Genomic DNA, 20,634 nt, shown 5'->3' with positions numbered 1-20,634 from the left:
GAGGCCTCATTCGGCCACAAGAGAAGAAGGTGGAGGCTATCCTCTCTGCCCCGAGACCCCGGACGAAGACCCAGGTACGAGCCTTTTTGGGGTTGGCGGGTTATTATCGATGTTTTATCCCCAACTTCTCCTCTTTAGCCACCCCCCTGACAGACCTGACCAGGAAGGGGCAGCCGGAGAAAGTATGCTGGACCCCATCGACAGAGGAGGCTTTCGCCCAGGTCAAAGCAGCCCTCACCTCCTTGCCTGTGCTGCGCGCCCCGGACTTTAGCTGCCCCTTCCTGCTACAGACGGATGCCTCCGACACAGGTTTGGGAGCCGTCCTCTCCCAAATTCAGGAAGGTGAGGAGCATCCGGTCATTTATATCAGCAGGAAACTGTCCCCGGCCGAGAGGAAGTACGCCGCCGTGGAGAAGGAGGCCCTGGCCATCAAGTGGGCAGTTCTGGAGCTCCGATACTACCTCCTAGGCCGCAAGTTCACCCTGGTCACCGACCACGCACCCCTACAGTGGATGGCTCGCGCCAAGGACACCAACGCCAGGGTGACACGTTGGTTCCTAGCCCTCCAGGACTTCCACTTCGAGGTGCGCCATCGGGCCGGGGCCGCCAATGCAAACGCTGACGGCCTCTCACGGATCTGGTCGGCTTTTGCAGGTTTGTCAGGGGTCATTCCCCACCCTCCCCGGATTTCACCCCTAATCTCTCCATTTCTGCACAGGACCAGAACGACGCTTAGGGGGGGGGGATGTGACGAGCGTCCTTGGAGGAATCAGCGTCGCCCTGGTAACAAATGCAAAACACCTGCAGATCCTCATCACCGGCTGATCAGTCACAGCTGCTTGTAATCATCCACAGTGCATTTAAGCAGCATGAGCTGAGCAGACAGGGAGACTCTGGTCTTGAGCCACACACAAATACTGGACTAACTGTGTTCTCTTTGTTCCCCCAGAAAGCAGCGAGTGACCGACAGCCTCACGGTTTGGAAGCCCGTTTGGACACCCACTTTCACTGGAATTCAGCATTGAAGGACACTTTGAGCACCAGCCTGCACTCACCGGATTGTCTCACTTTTCAGTTATCACTTTATGTAAATAAATCCACCCTCCGGGGCTTTGTGTTCACAGCACTTACTTGTCGAGTGATTCTTCACCCCGTGACACAGCCTCAGTGGAACTTTGTAGGCAGGATTTCTTAACACAGCACCTAAAAAAATTTAATAATAAAGCAACAGAAAAAAATAAGACAGCACAAAAGTCTATATATCTTCGTGGATGGTTTCTAAAAAGACAATTCAGAAAAGTCAGAGCATTTTGCAAAAAATAAAATCATGTTGTTTCAACACATTGTAGGACTTACTCAGGAGTACCTGATGAATAGGCTGTGATTTAAAGAGAGCAAATCCCTTCATCACTGGGTGTGTCTTGCTGCCAATCATCTTGTGGCACTAGGAAATACAGAAAAAGGCCCGTTACACAAAAAACAGCATCACCCAGGTCCAACTAACAGAGCTAAACAAGTGACCCCACAGCAGTGGTTCTAAAACTTTTTCTGTCATTTTTGTCATTCCCCATTTTATGTACGACTGTGCTGTGTGTGTGTGCGCTGTGTATTTTGTGTGTGTGTGCCTGTCTCAGTGTGTTCTTGATCTGCATGCTAAACAGCTTATGTTCAGGAGAGCCCAGCCCTTCATATTCATCTTCCTGCTGCCAATTAACGGTTGTCACTATGAAATGATAAAATTAGATTGTGAAACTGCTAAACAGTGTGTAGGCTTTTTGCTCTCAAACTTTTCAAGTGCGCTTACAGCCACAAGTTTAAAGACCCAATAGACCCTTTTACTGTTTGTACACAATGGTGACGTGGCAACGTAGGTGCACGCAGTTTGGCAACGGAAGTATGGTAAGAATCAGCAGTGAAGCAACACAGACAGAGAAAGTTATTTTAAAAAGTTGACTTATCAACTTTTTCAACACAGCTACCAGATCCGTGTACTATAGTGGAGTGGATAGAAGACATTAGCAGATGGCCAAATATAAAGTGGCCAGATACATATATTAGTATATTATTATATTAGTGCAACCAAACATTTTGATGCTGGGAAACCGTTTTAATAAACTTTCTGAGTTGCTAACAGGTTAGAGAACCACTGGGGAACAACAACACTTCCGTGGCCGAAATGCGCGCGCAAGCTATTTGATCACGTGGGCTGTAAAAGGTTCTGGAGGCCACCAAGCCATGCCTTCATCGTATTTACCTGAGTGAAAAAAAACAGAAGACATTTTATTTTGCTTAAATTACAAAGGTTAAATAAAGGCTCTATTTTATGAATAGGTGTGTGTCCAAAAACACTTACTTCCTATCACTTTATTACTTAATAACCACTTTGTCTGACTGTCTACAGTGGCTCTGCACTAAACTAGCTCTTTGATTGACAGGTCTACTTTTAACGTTACCATAAAAACGCACAACAAGAGCTGCCTTTAATTTTAAGCATGTCACTTAGACAAAATCATTAAAAATGCATTTAGAGTGTAAGGGGTCCATATTATAAAATGACAGATGTCATTTTTGTGTAGACAAAAGACAGTCCGTCAATTTATTACCGTTTACCTAACTGTTTACCGAACGATCCCCTCACGTCAAAAATACTGTCTAAAACAACTCACTGAAAAATATTTAATACGCGAACATATTAATAATAACTAACCAGGGGTGCGTTTCCCTAAACCATGTTGCTTATTTTCCATTGCCAACCAACTAGTTGCTAACACAACAGGTTAGCAACTATGGTTTTGGGAAACGCACCCCAAGTCAACAGTTATAACAACAAACCAAGTCTAAAAACATGTAACGTTGCCTCCGACGCCAATTTCTGTCATTTGTTTATCGAAAACATTTCCACAATCATATTTAATCAACATACCTTCGCGCTTACACTGCCGGCTTGATGTGGACCAACAACTGCGTAAGTTAGATCTAGTGAAGAAAAAAAGAGGCGCGGTCGGCATAAAGGTTGCTCGCGGTTCCTCTGCCGACCTCCGGAGAGTAGTGGGCTGCAGACTCATCGCGCCGATCGTTAACCCACCTACTTTTATTCTGTGTGCAGGGGAAAAACCCCAACCGACACTTGCCGCTGGTGCCCTCCAATTGCCGACGTCGGTAAGACCGAACGTGCTGTCTGGGTTGCTTCTCAGTGCGGTAATACAGGATTGCGTTAATTAGTAGGTCCTAAGCAAAGCAACTGATTTCAGGTGTTCTGTCAAAGTCTGTTCCCTTCCCTTTGGTGTAGCGTTTTTATCACGGTATGTTTTTATATATTTATAAAGACTAAAGATTTGAATGGTTTATACTAAAAAAATAAAATAATTTAATGTATTCTATAATACAGTTTATTAATTATTTCATACTTTCCCCAGTTTTCTATTGTGGTATTTTTATAACCTGTTTTAATAAAATTTTTTAATGATTATTATGTGGACATTCTTAATAAATACATAAATATAGCACACACCCATGATGTGAAGTGTTATTTATATATAAACAGGCTGGGGCATATTAATTTGTACACTCTTAAAATAAATGTGTTAAATTAACACATCTTGTGTCTAGTTAAGGACAACACATCTAGTGTGTTGTCCTTAATTTAACACATTCCTGTGTTATTTTTGGAACAACACACTTTCTGTTGTTTTAACACATCTTGTGTTGTCCCTTTTATTTTTTATGAACTTAAATGACACATAATGTGTTAAAAACAACACATAATGTGTTAAATAGTTTAACACAAAACAATGTGTTAAAATTAACACATCCAGGGTGTGTTAAAATTAACACATCCAGGGTGTGTTAATTTTAACACATTGCTTTGTGTTAAACTTTTTAACACATTATGTGTTCATTTTAACACATTATGTGTCATTTCGTGTTGATTTAGAGTTCATATAAATAAAAGGGACAACACAAGATGTGTTAAAACAACACAAAGTGTGTTGTTCTAAAAATAACACAGAGATGTGTTAAATTAAGGACAACACACTAGATGTGTTGTCCTTAACTAGACACAAGATGTGTTAATTTAACACATTCGTTTTAAGAGTGTATGCATGTAACAAAATAATTGTAGAACAAACACGTAGGCTATATAAGGTAAAAAGAAATAATAGAAAATAGAAAATTATGAAATATTTAATAAATGGTATAGTTTAATACATGAACGTATTACTTTTTAAAATGAAGTGAATTATACTGTAAAAATAATTGACTTACCATTAAAGGACAATAAAGATACATTACATACATGCACACAAACACATCTCAGTAGCCAAGCCATTAAAACATTTAATATATATAGATAATAAATGTAATGCTATAAAAACACCAGACTAAAGGGAAACACAGAAAACAGAATTCACCGCCATGTGTGAAACTCCGTTAGACTGACACCTAGTGTTGACTCTTTTCATAGCACATCTGTGCTCGTGGATCTTTCAATGCAAACCACGCAACTTAAGTCTCAAAACTCGTATGAACAGAACAGGATTAATGCACGCGCGTCGCCTGATCCACAAATGCGCATCCACTTTTTTGCGTGCACAAATTGTGAAATAATGATACGAAATATGCCAACTGAATTCACAAATATGTCTCTGTTTGTACAAATCGATGCACATTCACGTAAATATTAAAATTCGCAGACACAAAATCAAAGACATCTGTTTAGTTCATTCATTGATAGTTGTTTGTATTTGGCTCATAAAATGCTTTAAACAGCGAAATGAAAGTCTCAATATACAAATGAACAGAACAGGATTAATGCACGCGTGTCATCTGATCCACAAATGCACATCTCCCTTTTTGCACGCGCGAATTATGATATTTGAATACACAATAAAACATGTGTATTTGTACATTTGTACAAATCGATACACGTTCGTTCAAATTCTGAATTTCACATATTCAAATCTAAAGACATTTGTTCGTGGATAGTAAAATACATTTGTAACATGCATCCAGTTCACAGATAACTGTGCATGTATTTGTTAATAATATTGAGTCTAATTTCTTTCCATAACATCCCTTCATCACTGGGTGTGTCTTGCTGCCAATCATCTTGTGGCACTAGGAAATACAGAAAAAGTCCCGTTACACAAAGAACAGCATCACCCAGGTCCAACTAACAGAGCTAAACAAGTGACCCCACAGCAGTGGTTCTCAAACTTTTTCTGTCATTTTTGTCATTCCCCATTTTATGTAGGACTGTGCTGTGTGTGCGCTGTGTATTTTGTGTGTGTGTGTGTGCCTGTCTCAGTGTGTTCTTGATCTGCATGCTAAACAGCTTATGTTCAGGAGAGCCCAGCCCTTCATATTCATCTTCCTGCTGCCAATTAAAGGAATAGTCTACTCATTTTCAATATTTAAATATGTCATTACCTTAACTAAGAATTGTTGATACATCCCTCTATCATCTGTGTGCGTGCACGTAAGCGCTGGAGCTAAATGCTATCGAAGCGTCGCAGCGCGCTCCAGCGCTTACGTGCACGCACACAGATGATAGAGGGATGTATCAACAATTCTTAGTTAAGGTAATAACATATTTTAATATTGAAAATGAGTAGACTATTCCTTTAACGGTTGTCACTATGAAATGATAAAATTAGATTGTGAAACTGCTAAACAGTATGTAGGCTTTTTGCTCTCAAACTTTTCAAGTGCGCTTACAGCCACAAGCTTAAAGACCCAATAGACCCATTTACTGTTTGTACACAATGGTGACATGGCAACGTATGCACGAGCAGTTTGGCAACGGGAGTATGGCAAGAATCAGCAGTGAAGTAACACAGACAGAGAATATAAAGTAACACAGACAGGCCAAATATAAAGTGGCCAGATACATATGAAGAGTTTGGTTCCAAAACCCAATAAATCCATTTTCACAAATTTTGTTAAAAATGTGTTTTCTATACCAAGAAAGTGACAAGATGACAACCCCTATATTCTGTTACAAACTTTCACATAGCATCTTTAGGTTATAAAAACATAAAAAAATTCAAATCCATAACTTGATTTTCAAAGATTTATTACAAAAAAATTATTATTTTTTCCACAAAATGCAATAAATTCATGACAAGTTTTTATTCAAAATGCTATAAATCTAATGAATCAATAGCCTTTATAAATGTGCATTCATCTTTGCCATGTTTTTCATTTAGTTGACTAGTGGTATACACTAATAAAAATATAAACATTAATGGCATTAATCAAAACACTTACTTTGTGATATTAAGAACACAGTCATTGATGCGGTTATACTTGATGTCGTCGCTTAACGTTTTTCACAGCGATCAGCTGTAAAATGTTTTGGTCCTGCTCGATTATCGTTGACTTTGAGTAAAATTATGGAACGTTTTTCATAAGGTCCCTTGGGGTCAATGTGTTAGCATGACAGAGACTTGATGCTGTCGGCCCGGGCAAGCAAGCACCCGTCTCCCGAGTGTCTCTTGCGTAAATTATTAGATGTTGATGGCTTACGTTTCTTTCCCGTCACAGAAAACCATCACAGGTTTATCAATGCTATTAAAGTATTATTTTGTTTTTGTTTGTTTGTTGATCACGAAGTACAAAGTAGATGAGGAAAACTAGAATCCTGTGTACTCAGCGTGCCGCCATTGTTTGTTTACATTGGAATGGTGCGCTGCAATCTGTGGAGCGGATTTATGGCATTCTGTAGAAAAGGAGGAGTGGCGTTTATTGCATTTTGGGAAAAAAGGGAGAAAAGTTTACAGAATAACACGGCGTATATTGGATTTTGCGTAAAATTAAGAATTTACTTTTTATTACTGACCTGATATAATACTGATTCTGGCAGTAACTCATTTTTTTCAAAAATGGCATTTATCGCGTTTTTGAACCAAACTCTTCATATATACGTATATTATATTAGTGCAACCAAACGCAACAACCAGACATTTTGATGCTGGGAAACCATTTTAATAAACTTTCTGAGTTGCTAACACGTTAGAACAACTGGCGAACAACAACACTTCCGTTGCCGAAATGCGCGCGCAAACTATTTGATCACGTGGGCTGTAAAAGGGTCTATGCATCACATATTTAATGGAAACTTACATTCAGTACGAAGAAGGTCCTCATTCACTGATGTAATCACTTAAATGGAAAAAACACAAATGGCCCAGATCCAGCTTGATTTTAAAATCTGGCCCTAATTCATTTGCTATTGAATTATTCTGAAATGTATTCTTTTACTACCTCAGTATGATGTTCTGAGTAAAAACTGCAGTATCATACATTACATGTAAAATATCTTACTATAGTTAGTCCTCTGACGGAGCACTGGAAGAGGGTGACGTGGGGGCTGCTGCAAAGCACACAGGCCTTCGTTATTATTCGGTGTCACTAGAAAATACAAAAAAACGAAATTATTGGAGTGAACAGTAAGTCAAGTTTATCACAATTAGATAAACTAATGTCAGTGGGCTGAGTAATTGCCACACATTTCTACACACACTTGTCAGTGTTTTCATGGTCTGCGTTTTAAATGGCTTATAGTCAGGAAAGCCTTCAGTTCTCTGCGCCTCTTTCTGAATATTAACCACAGTCTCTTGGAAAGACAGAAAACCTTGGTTTACTGATCACACTACTAATATAAACTCAAAAATCATATCTATGGAACATCAAACTATGGTATGTGCTGTGGACCTGTGGAGTACATTGTGTCTGCTTGAGTTTAGGGACCTGATGCATTTTACTATATAGGGTACACTTACCTTCATTCTACAATGATGTGGGATGGGCTGGAGGAGTTAAACAAGGGGTGGGAGGGTTAGCCAGCTTTCTTCTTACTGACACTTCAAGAAGATTAAAAAAGGTTACAACAGAAAGATGATCAAAAAGGCACATCAACCATAAAATTTGCACCTTAGATATCTACATCTGATATTCGCTGTATGAGAAGTGCAGCATTATACACATAAAATGTCTTACTAGGCTTGCTCCTTTGATGGAAACTTGGGTGGGCTAGAGAAGGCTGCTTCCTTTTTGTCACTGTCATGGCCATTTAAAAACAAGGATTAAAATTCGAAAAATGTTTAAACACAAAGATTACAAATTCTTATCAGGCATAATAACAAGTATGAGACTAAAGTCACATGACTGAAGTGACGCAGCTGACGTACGACGTGGCTGATGTGTTATTAGGTGCGTCCCCGCTTTTTTTTGGTGTGCCCGAGCTTCGTTTACAGTCTGAGGGAGACAAATGCTGTAAATGTGAAAAAAAAATTCACAAACATATCTGAGGATAACACGCCATCTGAGTCACGAGACTTTAGTCAGACACATGCGCTACACAACAGACATGGAACAGAAGACAATGCTGAATAAATTCGTCATTTTTGGACCAAGATGTATTTTGGATGCTTCAACACATTCTAACTGACCCATTGATGTCAAATGGCAACTTTGATGATGTTTTTATTATCTTTCTGGACATGGACAGTATCGTGCATAGATTTTCAATGGAGGGTCAGAAAGCTCTCTGACTAAATATAAAACATCTTAAACTGTGTTCCGAAAATAAACGGAGGTCTTACAAGTTTGGAACGACATGAGGATGAGTCATTAATGACATTTTTTTTCATTTTTGGGTGAACTATCCCTTTAATTTTCTAATGGACATATGGAAACTTAAAGGAACACGCCGACTTTTGAGGGTTTTTAGCTCATTCACAGTAACCCCCAGAGTTAGATAAGTGCATACATACCCCTTTCATCCCTGTGCTTGCCATAACTCAGTCTGTCGCACCCACCGCTAGCCTATCTGAGCATAAAGACTTAAAAGAAGTAAATGGCTCCAGCTAGCATGCTGCTCCCAATAATTGACAAAATAACGGCAAGATTTTCCTATTTATGTGTTTTGTGATTTGTTTAGTCACACCGTGTACAAACAACAAGGTCATGGCACAGCCATCTTTTAATACATACTGGGAACTCTGACCGAACTCTCTGCTCCTCACCGGGGGTTTCTCAGGTGCTGCTAGCAAATCACTGCACCCAAGTAGCCGTGCTTTGCCTTCTGAGAATATAGTTCCTTGTATGTATATGATTAATAGATGGCTGTGTCTCACATGACCTTGTTATTTGTACATGTTGTGACTATACAAATCACAACATATAAATAGGAAAAAGTTGGCAATTTTTTGTCACTTATTGGGAGCAGCATGCTAGCTGGAGCCATTTACTTCAAGTCATTCTGCAAAGCTAAGCTAGCGGTGGGTGTGTCAGACAGAGTTACGGCACGCACAGAGATGAAAGGGGTATGTATGCACTTATCTAACTATGGGGATACAGTGAATAAGATAAAAAAATATAAGCCTTTAAGGTCAAAATAGTTATTCAACTTGCCAGCTGTTATGTTGTTTCCAGCCATAGGTAGGAGGGTGTTTTGGAAGGTTTGTTTTGCGTTTTCTTCTTTTTCGCCTGTGATGTTTGTGATGCATTTTGGGTGTCTGATGAAGGGCACGATGCAGGGGATGATGATGGTGTTGATGGTGATCTAAGTCACGATGGTCTGTAAATGAAAAGTTTTTACAAAGATTAGTTTTCATATTGATCACATCGAACATAGAAAGTACAATGAGTAACATCAGAACACCATAGCCCCCCACTCTTACTTGTCTCATGTAGTATTCAACAAGAGTATTGTTTCCATCCTTTAGATGGGTTGGGTGATGTCCTCTTGAAAAAACGTTGGAGTATTTTGTATGAGTCTTTATAGACCCTTTTAGTCTTTGTACACAATGATGATGTGGCAACGTATGCGCACACAGTTGACTCATCGACTTTTTCATCAAATCTACCAGATCCATGTACTATAGTGGAGTGGATAGAAGACGTTAGCAGATGGCCAAATATAAAGTTGCCAGATACATATATACGTATATTAGTATATTATAAGTGCAACCAAACGCAACAACCAGACATTTTGATGCTGGGAACCCATTTTAATAAACTTTCTGAGTTGCTAACAGGTTAGAACCACTGGGGAACAACAACACTTCCGTGGCCGAAATGCGGTCTGGAGGCCACCAAGCCATGCCTTCATCATATTTACCTGAGTGAAAAAAACAGAAAAGACATTTTATTTTGCTTAAATTGCAAAGGTTAATTAAAGGCTCTATTTTATGAATAGGTGTGTGTCCAAAAACACTTACTTACTATCACTTTATTACTTCATAACCACTTTGTATGACTGTCCACAGTGGCTGTGCACTTGTACTAAACTAAGCTCTTTGATTGACAGGTCTACAACAAGACAACAAGAGCTGCCTTTAATTTTAAGCATGTCAGTTAGACAAAATCATTAAAAAAGCATTTATAGTGTAAGGGGTTTATATTATAAAATGACAGATGTCATTTTTGTGTAGACAAAAGACAGTCGTCAATTTATGACCGTTTACCTGGCTGTTTACCGAACGATCCCCTCACGTCTAAAATACTGTCTAAAATAACTCACTGAAAAATATTTAATACGCGAACATATTAATAATAACTAACCAGGGGTGCGTTTCCCAAAACCATGTTGCTTATTTCCCATTGCCAACCAACGTGCTAACACAACAGGTTAGCAACTATGGTTTTGGGAAACGCACCCCAAGTCAACAGTTATAACAACAAACCAAGTTTAAAAACATGTAACGTTGCCTCCAACGCCAATTTCTGTCATTCGTTTATCGAAAACATTTCCACAATCATATTTAATCAACATACCTTCGCGCTTACACTGCCGGCTTGATGTGGTCCAACAACTGCGTAGATCTTGTGAAAAAAAAGCGCGATTGGCAAAAAGGTTGCTCACGGTTACTCTGGCGATCTCCAGAGAGCAGTGGGCTGCAGACTCATCGCGCCGATCGTTTACCCACCTACTTTTATTCTGTGTGCAGGGGAAAAACCCCAACCGACACTTTGCCGCTGGTGCCCTCCAATTGCCAACGTCGGTAAGACTGAACGTGCTGTATGGGGATGAATGTTGGCTTTTATGTTCAGTTTTAGTAAAACAACTGTAATACACTCATACAGAGAGTGTATTGTATGTTTATGTTATTGACAGGATACTAAATGGTTTTTAAATGCCATATAAATTATAGAGGGCCTTTCTGCCTGCTATTGGCTTCGTTTCTCAAAAGCTAAGTTGATTGTAGATTTTATTGGTGGCAATCTACCATCTTCTTATGCCTACGAGAAACGAACACGGTTTTGTAACTCGTCACCTCAGTTTATAAACCATACTCAGATTAAACTGTTCAATTTACAAATCGTGCGCGCGGTTAATAAACCATACGCACAATTAAACAATCAGTGCTCTCAGATTTGCAATCCGTATCCACAAATTCATAAACAATTAATAAACAGTGCACACGCTTTCGCAATGGTTTTGCAAACTGAGTCCACTACCGCAGAGGTCCCCAACCACCGGGTCATGGACAAGTTGCCACCGGTCGCAAGAACATCCTGAAAAAATGTGTATAATAGCTACGTTACAGTTTAATCAGGTGTTTTGTCCTTTATGAGCCGACTTCAAATAACATCCCAGATAGCAGATGGACTCGGCCCGAATGTGGCCTCATGATGGCACTGCTGGCGTGCTGCCGGCAACGGCATGCAACATGTCAGCCAAGTATGGGCCAGGTATGGCAATGATGGCACTGGATCCATGATGGCAGATCATATTTGGGCCAGTTGTGGGTGGGATGTATGTGGCCCAGATCAGTGTAGTGATTCTGGCCCAGATCAGTCTAGTGATTGTAAGCCACATTTAAAATACTGATTTATAATAAATAATTATAAGACTTGAAGGATTTTCAGGCTATCTTAATCTTAATGTTAATTTAACCTTTATTAAATAAAATGTTAGTTTTGTATTAAAAGAAACTAATATATTTGGACAATAATGTTTGTCTACATTTCAATCACATAAACTTGCCTTCAGATCATGGGTCAAGATAATTTTGTTCAAATGACCCTGAACTTCCAGAAGTTTTTCTTTCTGAATTTAAAAGTTTCTATAACGTTGCTTTGAGAAGCACCATGGATCGTTTCTATTTAAACTTGCTTTTGCGCGATTTTCATTGTAGCAGGAGTTTATTCCTGCTGAAGATTTCTGACTTCAATGACTAAGTAAAACTATCATTGTGTACAATCAAATGTTAGATACTGCAGAAATAAACAATATGTTTCACTGTGCTTTTGCCTGCCGAAGTGTTAAAAAAGATAAAATCTTTGTATCGGTTATCCTTCACGTTACGTTAAGGATGCGCAGTTTATTTATGAAGTGCAACAAGAACATACACGCGGATGACATCAAAGTACTGCGAGAGCGACTCGAAAGATCATGGACAGCATTCTGATTTCAAATCACTCTCGCGGTATTTTAACGTCATCCGTTTGTCAGTTCCTGCAACTCAACATTATGTTGAACACCTTGTCAAAAATGATTGAGATGGCCAATCAAATCAAAAAAGGCGAGTGCCACTGGCCAATCACATAACAGAAGACGAGGTTTCCTGTTAACGGAAGCCGAGCGGCGGCCAATCAAATTAACCAATAGGCGGGGTTACCGTCGGAGTAGCAGTTACACCGCGTCAATCAATCATAACGGACACAGATTTCAAAGGCAGCAGGATGAAAGATAACCAGTAAGTACCTGAACTTAAATATTTAAACTTTTCCAATCATAAAAATTTTGTTTTTGTTTAAATGTCTAACAAACGTATAAAGGGATGCAAACGTTTATGTGATTCGTGTGTAACGTAATGGGTGACAATTAACGTTATATTGAAATTAAATTAGCTGTTTTCTATCAGGTTAAAAATAACTGTGATCATATTATAATGAAGTAATCGAATTTGGTTATCTGGTCTTCCTGATGTTAGAACATTAATATAAAAACATATTTAAAAATTTGTTTCTGTAACGTTTAATTTTCTTTTTTGGTGAAATTGTGTCTGTGTTCATCAAGACATGAAGACTCTGGAGTGGGACAAGAAGGATGAAGGATGATGGGGTGTATATGCCAATAGACACATCAAGGTAAATTAAATATTGAGGCTCATGTTTGCATCTTTGTGTTTATATATCAAAAGATTGCTCTATAAGGCTAAATAGTCACATTGTGATTTCAGTGAAAGCTGATAGATACAGAGGGCTGGAAAGTGGTTTCATTGATTAAGTGAGTAAGAACTGACCATAGCTTAACATTGCTTTAGTTACCCGAATTGCATTGTTGAATACCAAGGAAAATTGTAAAAATACAAATATTTTGAATATATGGAATACTGTGAAATTATTTTCTGTTAATCATCTGCTGTGTTTGCTTCAGGTAAAGAGGTGGGACAATGATGCTGACAGGACAGGAGGAGGTGACATTCAGGTTAGTGACAGTACATCAGGGCCACCATTTAATTTAATGTTAATTTGTTTGCTTCCAAAATCAATACTTGACAAATCTTTAGAATTATATCTGCAGCTGAATTTCTCATAGGTGGATAAAGTATGACAGCAATTGTGAAGACCTTAGACGTGCAGTATATGGTTCTTCTCTCTTTCATTTATATTGATTTGACTTAATTTTCTTGGTAACTAATAATGGGGATATTCCTAATATAATATATTTTAAGTACATATCTCATTTGCTTTGTATCTAAATGAAAGTACGTCTTTAAGGTCTAAGCTATGTTTCATTTTATTTAGACATTCAGCGCAGACATTTTCATCCAAAGCAACTTGAGGAAGAAAACAGAAGCAGTTCATCCTAAAAGGTTACTCTTCTAATTCTCTATCTAACTGTTTGTTCTAAAGTATATCATTATGCTTTTCATTACTTTATTATATGGCTTTTGCTTCATAACAATTTTTGATTTGCATCTGTTTTCTTTTATATAACAGTGGGCTGTTGTAATGTTTACATCTATGGAAAGAGGATCTGAAAAGAAAAGAGAGGCTGGAAAGCAGTACTTCTTGTTGAGGACAATCCTGAATAGGAGCACTTTCTCATACACATAGATTATTATTAGTGTTGGATTTTTTTTTTTTTTCATTTTTATTAATTGTATTGTTTTAATTTTTCGTTTTATTTGAAATTAACTAAGTTAGATTCATGCTAATACTTTAAATGGACCTTTTATCTTTGCTGGCTGTAGAGTTGGTTTCACATACACATGAAGTTTCTAATTAACTAACTTTTAAGTTCAGTTTGGTTTAAACTTGTATTTACCGATGGTAATTCATTTAAATTTCTATACATGCTAATATATTAATTTCAATGAACTTCTGTATTTGTATATAGGTGGCAATTTGGGCAAACTACGTTTTACACACCAATGTAACTGTCACAAAGGTTTTTTTTATTATCAGTTTGTTCTAAACTTTTGTTTGTTTACTAAGGATGAAATTGCTTTGTAATTTAAGTTGTTGGTGTTAGATTCATGCCAATAATGTATTTGAACAAACTAGTATTTTTGTTTATTGCTGGCAGTTTATACTAGAAGAGTTTTAACACATACAATGTTGTAGTGTTATGGACTTGTGTGCTATTGATTAATAAAAAGGCAAACAATTTGAAAGTAATTTTTCGTGTGATTTATTTATGAATATAATTTGGGCAAGATTAGGCTGAGTTATGGCTCAGTTTTGGAAGTTCTGGTTAAATGCTGGTTTTAATATGGTTGACCTATGGCTGAGAACTGGGCCGGATCAAAATTGCTATCTGGGATATCAATCTCTTTCTCTCTCTCTCTCTCTACCAGCGCATCGGCGATCACATTGCTGTCATTAGAGTTCAAGCATACAGTACTTCTAAAACACAATCGATCAAAGAATTGCAAAGGTATGACTTTATGAATAAAATGAAGACGTTCATTTGATATCGCAAATGAAACACGCTTCTGAAAAACTTAAAAATTACCTTTAAACTCTTAATTAATTATACTTAAACTATTTTACTGCAGTAATAATATTCTAACGGATACACTTTTAATGTAGGCTTGAAAGGAACCTAAACAGTCATGTGTCAATCATCAAAAAGCATAAACGCGAGTCCCGTGCCTCCGTGCTCAACTGCAATTCTTCTGGCATCTCTCCTCCTCATCTCCGCCTTCACTGCACATTGTTTTCCTTCTGTTCTGTTACTTGAACTTGGGGCTCGAGCCAGACGAAGATTCGAGGTGCCTTCGAGAACAGCAAGCCAAGTTCGTTTACCGTTATTTATTAAGACTAAATGGGCAGGCAAACTCGTAAAAAAAATGAAAGTAAAGAAACACAATCCACAAAAATATGGTTTTACACATCTATAGAAAATATATTATAAATAAAGCAATAATTAATGTTCCCAAGGGCATGGTTGTTTGTTCTAGTATTTATCTGAATACTTTCGGGGTTATAATATAGGTTACGGTCCTTTTATCTGTAATTGGCTAACAGCTTTCTGTGCACATACTGCTAGAATAATGTCACGGAGTGACTTCAACGAGGCGGAACCAAAAGTAGGTAGGAAGAGGTTCCGCCCGGACCCATTAGTACAAACACCGACACTTCCGAGTTTCCCGGGGATTCCCGCAATCACGCAAAACAAGACGCAGCTGCGCCATTGACGTGGCAAACAATGATTGGGTGAGTCACACTGGCAGAGGAGTATATAGATGAGAGTTGGGAGGAAACAAGGGGTGTTCGTTTGCGCCGAAAAGATCGCTGGAAGTGTCCGTGGGCTGAGTCGTTGCAAGAGGAGATAACAGTGGGCAAGTGTTGGAAACCTGCAAGAAAGAACATCGTTAGAGACAACGAAGGGGTGAGCACTGAAATCATTGAAGCTATTTCGAATATCGGATTACCGTTGTGTGTGGACAACAAATTGCACCTGCCATGTCGATGACACCGAAGGACTCCTAGAGAGGGGAGAAACGACGATCGGAGACAACAGAGCCGTGAGTAACCCCAGATATGTGTATATGACGACTGCACAACATTAAAGGAGTGTGTGTTTTGCCTTCTTAGCGGCCCCACCGAGTGTGAAGCAGGTGGGCGAGCCGGGAATTGAGTGTGTTGATCGGAGACAACAGAGCCGTGAGTAATCTCAGATATGTGCATATGACGATTTTACAATATTAAAGGAGTGTGTGCTTTGTCTTTTTATCGGCCCCACCAAGTGTGAAGCGGGTGGGCGAGCCGGGAATCAAGTGTGTTTACAGGCATTGGCCAGCGAAGCTTTCAAGCCCGGTTGGGACATCGTCAGTGTGACCGACAAGATCTCTTCTCCCTCTGTCCAGAGCTGGTTTGTGCCAAAGGAGGAGAGCAAACTATAATCATTCACTAGAGTGTGTGCTGTGTAGTGCAAGAGTGATCTTCTGACGTGAGTACACTAAGCTTGCAGTGTGGTGTCGTGTCCTTGATGTTTGTGCTCCCCTCAGGAAGAGACCAGTTTCTGTAGAGACCACTGGGAGTCCCTACGCTGTCGTAGGCCCCTACCAAAATTCCATTCGTCGCTGGCTACGCCCTGTGTGCATCGGTTACGATCCTGACAAAGGTATTGAGGGGAAAGTAGGAGGTTGATTGGGCACCCGTTGGCAGAGGAACTATTAAGGGGAAACGAAGGGTCCGGTGTTGTGTGTGTACTGTGTGTGACCAGTGTATACTCATTCCTGCTATCTCGTCTAGATCTTCGCCTGCCTTAGGAGAACGGTAAGAGGACGTGTGGACCCGGTTAGTGTGGATCCACCGGTAGCAAAGGTGTTGTCGCATTGGTTGCAACCCCAATGCCTGGAGAGGCACCCGTCCCCGTGCTGTGCTGCACTAAATGGTGTGGTGACGTATGACCCTAGCCTTCATATCTTCCCCCTCCTTTTGTGCCTAGCGAATATCCATACTCACCGTGATACAAGCTCAAGCTATAACTTACTCAGCACGACTCCAAGCCCAGAGAACCTGAAACGTAAGATCCTCACCATGATACGAGCTAAAGCTATAACTTACTCAGCACGACTCCAAGCCCAGAGAACCTGAAACGTAAGATACTCACCGTGATACGAGCTAAAGCTATAACTTACTCAGCACGACTCCAAGCCCAGAGAACCTGAAACGTAAGATACTCACCGTGATACGAGCTAAAGCTATAACTTACTCAGCACGACTCCAAGCCCAGAGAACCTGAAACGTAAGACACTCACCATGATACAAGCTAAAGCTATAATTCACTCAGCACGACTCAAAGCCCAGAGAACCTGAAACGTAAGATTCTCACCGTGATACAAGCTAAAGCTATAACTACTCAGCATGACCCAAAGCCCAGAGAAGAACCTGAAAAGTAAGATACTCACAGTGATACGAGCTAAAGCTACAACTCACCTAAACACGATCCGCAGCCCAGAGAAACCTGAAACGTAAGATACTCACCGTGATCCGAGCTAAAGCTAAGACTTACCCAGTACGACCTAAAAGCCAGAGAAACCTGAAAAGCAAGATACTTACCGTTCCGAGACCGAGTTGTCTTCCCCCTCGTCAGTCGTCGAAGCTCCCGGCAGCTGTGGTATCAGGGCCAAGTGCCTGTGGAGGAAGAAAGAGCGTTAGTAAGGAGATACGGAGTTGACTGGAACCGACACAATACTTACGTGTGTTTGCTTTGCCCTCAGGAGGAACCTAGGAGCCCCGGGAAGCCCTTCTCTGCAGGAGGTGGGCCGAGGTCGAAGGAGCTCCGCCCAGCCCTTGCCCTGCTATTCCCAGATCCCCTGGAACTAGGCTTCTCCCCCTCCAACGCCCCCTGGCCCGTAGTTCCCCCTGAGGGAGAGAAAAGAAAGTTTTTAGATTCCCTTCCCATTTCCCCTTTCTAATTTTAATTAAATTAAACTTAAATAAAATTATATTTTTATATTTTACTTATCTCTTGTTTGTCTGGTCATTTGGGGACCTCCTCGAGGTGGAACTTTGGTAGGAGCATGACCCACGTAGTCTGTGGTCCGCTCAGGCCATGACAATAATCGTGACTATTTTTATTTTACGTATTTAGGTCACCACAGCTGTGCTATTTAAAAGTGTTTTTTAACTCACAACGTGCGCTTATGTTTATGGCTGTAGGTGTCTTTAGGTTTGTTTCATCTGGACCATCAGTCATGATAAAGAATAAAACATTTCACTGTTTATGACCGTTTAATGAAAGCGGAATATTACAGCGGAGCTTTACAGAGCTCAAGCGCTTATACGGGCATATTGATCATCTCTTCTTGGCTTTATTTCCTCTATTGTCTTTTCTTTATTTGTGTCGGACGCGTTTTACTCACGCTCTGCGCTTGCAACTTCTATCACTAAAGATGTGCCGCCTCTCCGCCAAGCTTTGATCTCACCCGTCTCATCATGACTCTGCTGACTGCACACGATTAGTATAGGTCAATACAAAATTAAAAACATGTTAATTGAAACAACTTTATCTTTAAAATGTGTGCAGGATGCTGGATGATCCACCTGTCGGGTTCAAGAAAGAAGAAAAAGGTGCTGCGATTTACATGCTGTGATTTAAGAGACCTCTTATGTACTATTCACACGGGATTAGTATTATCTGGGGACCTAGTGTGATTTAGAAATTACATACCTGGGCCATTCTACCGAATTGGTGCAAATTGACACTTCAAAACTTCTTGAAAAAGTGTGTTTTTTCCTGCAAGCTTTGTAGTTATAAACATAGTAGAACATCTAAGGAACACTAATCTACTGATTGGACACTTTAGTTTCTTAGCATGTTTTTATACAGTTTTGAAATGTTTTCTCTCTCCCAGAATTTGTCACTACCGAAACACAACAACATTTGATATAAAAATTAGGTTTTTAATAGCCTATTCTGATTTTCTTTACATTAACCTTCTAAATATATTTTTTACATTTTTTTTAAAGACAGTGTCATGGTTATATTGATTAGAAATATTATTTTAACAAAACTATAAGAGTGGTTCATCAAATTAAATGCATTTTGAAAGCAATATTTCTCTGTAATTGCCATACATGCACTTATACAGTTTTCAAATTCAAGGATTCATTACTTTAAATTTTTATCTAACTAAATAAAATTATGTCATCTTTTCTGATAACAAAAACTATTTTATTTTTCCAGAACATTATTTGTTTCGGTCGTGACATCAAATGTTCGGTAGTGACGACCATATTGGATTGTCTATATTTTGTGTAAAAAAAAGTAATTAGTTAGTCAAAAATGGTTGGCATTATGCAGTCAAAACATACAGCACAAAGAATATCTAACGCAACACCACATAAAAGCAGAAAAAACTGAAATTACGCTGAAGAGAAGGCGGATAGTTCAGACCTTGAAGGGATGCAAGATGCTGTGTTGATTTTCACATCTCTTGAGAAAAAGATGACATAATCTATGTCCATATAAAACTTCAGGCCCACAGTACAAACTACAGAATTTGGTGTGTGTGCACCCATGTCCATCTGTAATGTTGTTGTGCAAATATGTGCCTGTTTTTCCATTACACATTCTAACTTCTCTAAACCTCCTTAGCTGATTCTCTTGTTGCCGAGTTTGACTTTTTTGAGTTTGAAGTAAACTTAATTTTTTTCATTGGCCGATTTGTGGCTGCTGTGTTCAGCGAGTTTTTCCGGCATTATTTACAGACAGAAATATAGTTTTTTAAGTTCAATAAATGTTACTTTTTTAAATTGAGACTTATAAAAATGACACGATGATGCCAAATGTTACAAGTAAACTGAGTGAGCAAAAGAAGTATCGGCTCAAGAAAATAGGCTCTCTCAGTCTGTCCGCTCTACTTTTATCTTTCCGTCTATGCATATTGGTGATTCCTCTCTCTTTGTAGCTATCTCTATAAATTAACCAAAGATATTTACATTTACATTATTAGTGTAAGCCTGCCATGTCTACACTTAACAATGACATTTCAATTTACAATGATACTGATAAGTGCTATCTGTTATGTCAATTATATAAAGCAATCAGTCAAAGTCCCGCTTAATTATCGCAGAAAGTTTTCCTAGAGACCAGAGGTAGAATCATATAGCCTTCATTTATATCAATAATGAGTCAAGCTACTGTATGAATTAATTAAATTAATCTGGCCTAGTTCATTTAAACTTAGTTTCTAGTCCTAGTCAAATCACGTACAACATTACAGAAATTGATTGACAACTTATTTGTACTGAAAAAGAATATATGTGCACTTGAAAGTTTCTATTTATTAATTAAAATAAAGAAATAAGTGTAATTTTGTCACTACCGAAACAATCACGTCACAACCGAAACGTCAACAAATGTTTCGGTTGTGACTGTTTCGGTAGTGACGATTTAAGCTAACTTTGATCCTACTGCTAAGATGCTAATCAGTATGTAGTTAGCTAGCACAGTTCTTGACATTGAAACATGAGTAAAACCTATATGAGCAGTAGAAAAAATAAAAAAACTGAATTTATGATAGAAAATGTGTGATCGGTAGTGACATTCATAAATGTCACACACTGATTTCCAAACTTTTGATCACATTTACTTCAAAACCATGTGACTGATCTAATCACCATGTCTCCACAAGGGAGAGAGGCACAGACAAAGTTTCT

General features: G+C 39.0%; 2 long non-coding RNA genes across 3 annotated transcripts; one reads left to right on the top strand and one right to left on the bottom strand.

Moving 5' to 3' along the window:
* Positions 1-4,190: 4,190 nt before the first annotated feature.
* LOC129439386 (uncharacterized) lies at positions 4,191-8,774 on the bottom strand. Its single transcript, XR_012365418.1, has 3 exons — positions 7,785-8,774; positions 7,327-7,413; positions 4,191-5,118 (listed from the first exon to the last, which is right to left on the bottom strand). It is a non-coding gene; the product is annotated as an uncharacterized lncRNA (long non-coding RNA).
* A 2,393-nt stretch (positions 8,775-11,167) lies between these two features.
* LOC129439387 (uncharacterized) lies at positions 11,168-14,633 on the top strand. Of its 2 annotated transcripts, none has more exons than XR_008642793.2 (6): positions 11,168-12,707; positions 13,031-13,101; positions 13,194-13,240; positions 13,391-13,441; positions 13,762-13,829; positions 13,957-14,633. It is a non-coding gene; the product is annotated as an uncharacterized lncRNA (long non-coding RNA). The 2 variants fall into 2 exon arrangements; XR_008642792.2 differs by having other exon boundaries at positions 13,177-13,240.
* The last annotated feature ends 6,001 nt before the right edge of the window (positions 14,634-20,634 follow it).

The sequence above is a fragment of the Misgurnus anguillicaudatus genome, chromosome 22 (assembly GCF_027580225.2).
Source record: "Misgurnus anguillicaudatus chromosome 22, ASM2758022v2, whole genome shotgun sequence".
Lineage (NCBI taxonomy): Eukaryota > Metazoa > Chordata > Actinopteri > Cypriniformes > Cobitidae > Misgurnus > Misgurnus anguillicaudatus.
Note: the sequence above shows the minus strand (reverse complement) of the source record. Positions and strands in the feature narration are given on the sequence as shown.